This window comes from Syngnathus typhle, linkage group LG13, assembly GCF_033458585.1.
Source record: "Syngnathus typhle isolate RoL2023-S1 ecotype Sweden linkage group LG13, RoL_Styp_1.0, whole genome shotgun sequence".
Classification (NCBI taxonomy): Eukaryota; Metazoa; Chordata; class Actinopteri; order Syngnathiformes; family Syngnathidae; genus Syngnathus; species Syngnathus typhle.
In genome coordinates, this window is record NC_083750.1 from 888,732 (window position 1) to 892,500 (window position 3,769).

The following is a 3,769-nucleotide window of genomic DNA, read 5'->3' on the forward strand; positions in this document are numbered from 1 at the left end:
GCAGTTCAATTCCAAAGAGCAGCTCTGGCAGGCTATTCTTAGATCCTGCCAAGAAATTCAACCAGAAACTGTACAAAAACTCACAAGTTCAGTGGATGGAAGAATCGTGAAGCTGCTGTTGAACAAAGGGTCCTATGTTAAAATGTAACTTTGTTTTTTATTGAAATAAAGGGTCCTATGTTAAAATGTAACTTGTTTGTCTTTTCTTTGAAATAGCTTTTGATTTCAGTAAATATGACCTCCTAATGCTGTAAATTCTTAAGATGGGCATTTCAGTTCATAAAAACCTATAAAATGTTATAAAACTCTGTTGTGCGTAATAATGTGGAACAGTGCATTTTAAGTTTTTTATTTTTTAAAAATTCTGTGATCATTCGGAGGTTTGTTCAATAAAATTAGAATTCATCAAAATAATGGTTGATGACTTGAAAATTATGCTGACTCATTTTGCATCGACTATTTAGGAAAATCTGAGATAAATGTCACTTGCATAATAATTTGGAACACGGTGTAAGTGCGATTGCTGGTGTATTTACTCGTCGTGTCCACCGGAGGACGGCAACTCCCCGCCGAGGCGGCAGCGGCAGCGCTTAAATGTCTTCCCGGCCGCCTGGAACTCTGCACGGGGCGTGTTTCGTCCCGCGCAGCGGTACCAGATCGCGCTGCGCCGTCAGCCGAGCCGCGCGCGGTCCGCTGGAAGTCTACACTGTGTTCCAAATTATTATGCAAATTGTATTTATGTGTCAGAAAGATTAAATTTTTTGTTTTTCAATTAAACTCATGGACGGTATTCCGTGTCAGGGCTCTTTGGATAACTGAGATCAATTTCAGACACCGGTGATGATTACCGGCCAGTTGAGCCCACATTAAGGAGAAACTACTCAAGAATGGCGTTCCACATTATTAAGCAGATGATTTGAAGTTCGCTTTGAGCAGTGGCGGACGCCAACCCACGACCGGTGGGAGAGCTCGGAGGGCGGATGGGCTTTCAAGGAAGCCCCCCAGGCCGGTCCCACTCGCACTTAGAATTTTTTTTTTTTTTGGCTTCCATAATGTACCGGGCGCGGACGCGAAACCCACGCCGGGCAGGAGAGCTCGAAAGGCGGCTAAGCATTCAAGGAAGCACCGTCTGGAGCTTCAGAGCCGTTCCGCCTGACTTTTAACGTAGAGTACCGGGCGCAAACCACTAACTCAAGCCCGGCATGGCAGCTCGAAAGGCGGCTAAGCATTCAAGGAAGCACCGTCTGGAGCTTCAGAGCCGTTCCGCCTGACTTTTAACGTAGAGTACCGGGCGCAAACCACTAACTCAAGCCCGGCATGGCAGCTCGAAAGGCGGCTAAGCATTCAAGGAAGCACCGTCTGGAGCTTCAGAGCCGTTCCGCCTGACTTTTAACGTAGAGTACCGGGCGCAAACCACTAACTCAAGCCCGGCATGGCAGCTCGAAAGGCGGCTAAGCATTCAAGGAAGCACCGTCTGGAGCTTCAGAGCCGTTCCGCCTGACTTTTAACGTAGAGTACCGGGCGCAAACCACTAACTCAAGCCCGGCATGGCAGCTCGAAAGGCGGCTAAGCATTCAAGGAAGCACCGTCTGGAGCTTCAGAGCCGTTCCGCCTGACTTTTAACGTAGAGTACCGGGCGCAAACCACTAACTCAAGCCCGGCATGGCAGCTCGAAAGGCGGCTAAGCATTCAAGGAAGCACCGTCTGGAGCTTCAGAGCCGTTCCGCCTGACTTTTAACGTAGAGTACCGGGCGCAAACCACTAACTCAAGCCCGGCATGGCAGCTCGAAAGGCGGCTAAGCATTCAAGGAAGCACCGTCTGGAGCTTCAGAGCCGTTCCGCCTGACTTTTAACGTAGAGTACCGGGCGCAAACCACTAACTCAAGCCCGGCATGGCAGCTCGAAAGGCGGCTAAGCATTCAAGGAAGCGACGCCGGCCGGTCCGCGGGCCAAATAGGGTCCAGTAATGTACCGGGCGCAAACCACTAACTCAAGCCCGGCATGGCAGCTCGAAAGGCGGCTAAGCATTCAAGGAAGCGACGCCGGCCGGTCCGCGGGCCAAATAGGGTCCAGTAAAGTACCGGGCGCGGCCACTAACGCCTTGTGGCGGTCGCCTTGTGGCGGTCGGGGGGTGGCGGTCGGGGCTGGCGCTTGGGGCCGGTGGCGGTCGCCTTGTGGCGGTCGCCTTGTGGCGGTCGGGGGGTGGCGGTCGGGGCTGGCGCTTGGGGCCAGTGGCGGTCGCCTTGTGGCGGTCGCCTTGTGGCGGTCGCCTTGTGGCGGTCGCCTTGTGGCGGTCGCCTTGTGGCGGTCGGGGGGTGGCGGTCGGGGCTGGCGCTTGGGGCCAGTGGCGGTCGCCTTGTGGCGGTCGCCTTGTGGCGGTCGCCTTGTGGCGGTCGCCTTGTGGCGGTCGCCTTGTGGCGGTCGGGGCTGGCGCTTGGGGCCGGTGGCGGTCGCCTTGTGGCGGTCGCCTTGTGGCGGTCGCCTTGTGGCGGTCGCCTTGTGGCGGTCGCCTTGTGGCGGTCGGGGGGTGGCGGTCGGGGCTGGCGCTTGGGGCCAGTGGCGGTCGCCTTGTGGCGGTCGCCTTGTGGCGGTCGCCTTGTGGCGGTCGCCTTGTGGCGGTCGCCTTGTGGCGGTCGCCTTGTGGCGGTCGGGGGGTGGCGGTCGGGGCTGGCGCTTGGGGCCGGTGGCGGTCGCCTTGTGGCGGTCGCCTTGTGGCGGTCGGGGGGTGGCGGTCGGGGCTGGCGCTTGGGGCCGGTGGCGGTCGCCTTGTGGCGGTCGCCTTGTGGCGGTCGCCTTGTGGCGGTCGGGGGGTGGCGGTCGGGGCTGGCGCTTGGGGCCGGTGGCGGTCGCCTTGTGGCGGTCGCCTTGTGGCGGTCGCCTTGTGGCGGTCGGGGGGTGGCGGTCGGGGCTGGCGCTTGGGGCTGGCGTCCGCCAATAGTGGTTTAATTTCGGGAGGAAGATTGATTTTCGTCCCAAGCCCGCCGCTGGAGAAAATTTTAGGTACCAGGAGTGGATTTTTTTTGTCCACTCAGGAGGGGGACGTTGGCTGGTTTGGTGTCCGGGGGAAAGTGCTCTTTTCTCGGCCAGGAGAAAGATTAGACTCCCAGCCCGCCGCTGGAGAAAATTCTAGGTGCCAGGAGTGGATTTTTTTTGTCCACTCAGGAGGGGGACGTGCTTTGTTGTCCGGGGGAAAGTGCTCTTTTCTCTGCCAGGAGAAAGATTAGACTCCCAGCCCGCCGCTGGAGAAAATCTTAGGTACCAGGAGTGGATTTTTTTTGTCCACTCAGGAGGGGGACGTGCTTTGTTGTCCGGGGAGAGTGCTCTTTTCTCGGCCAGGAGAAAGATTAGACTCCCAGCCCGCCGCTGGAGAAAATTCTAGGTACCAGGAGTGGATTTTTTTTGTCCACTCAGGAGGGGGACGTGCTTTGTTGTCCGGGGAGAGTGCTCTTTTCTCGGCCAGGAGAAAGATTAGACTCCCAGCCCGCCGCTGGAGAAAATTCTAGGTACCAGGAGTGGATTTTTTTTGTCCACTCAGGAGGGGGACGTGCTTTGTTGTCCGGGGAGAGTGCCTGGTCCCCGGACCAGCCTCTTAGGCGCGCCCGCTGTCATTCTCCGGAGATTAAGTTATACTAAGGGGAGGCTGCCTCCTCCCGCCTGCTGCCCGAGGATGCTGCCTCATCCCCGGACTGGCCTCTTGCGCGCGCCCGCTGTCATTCTCCGGAGACTAAGTTATACTAAGGGGAGGCTGCCTCCTCCCGCCTGCTGCCCG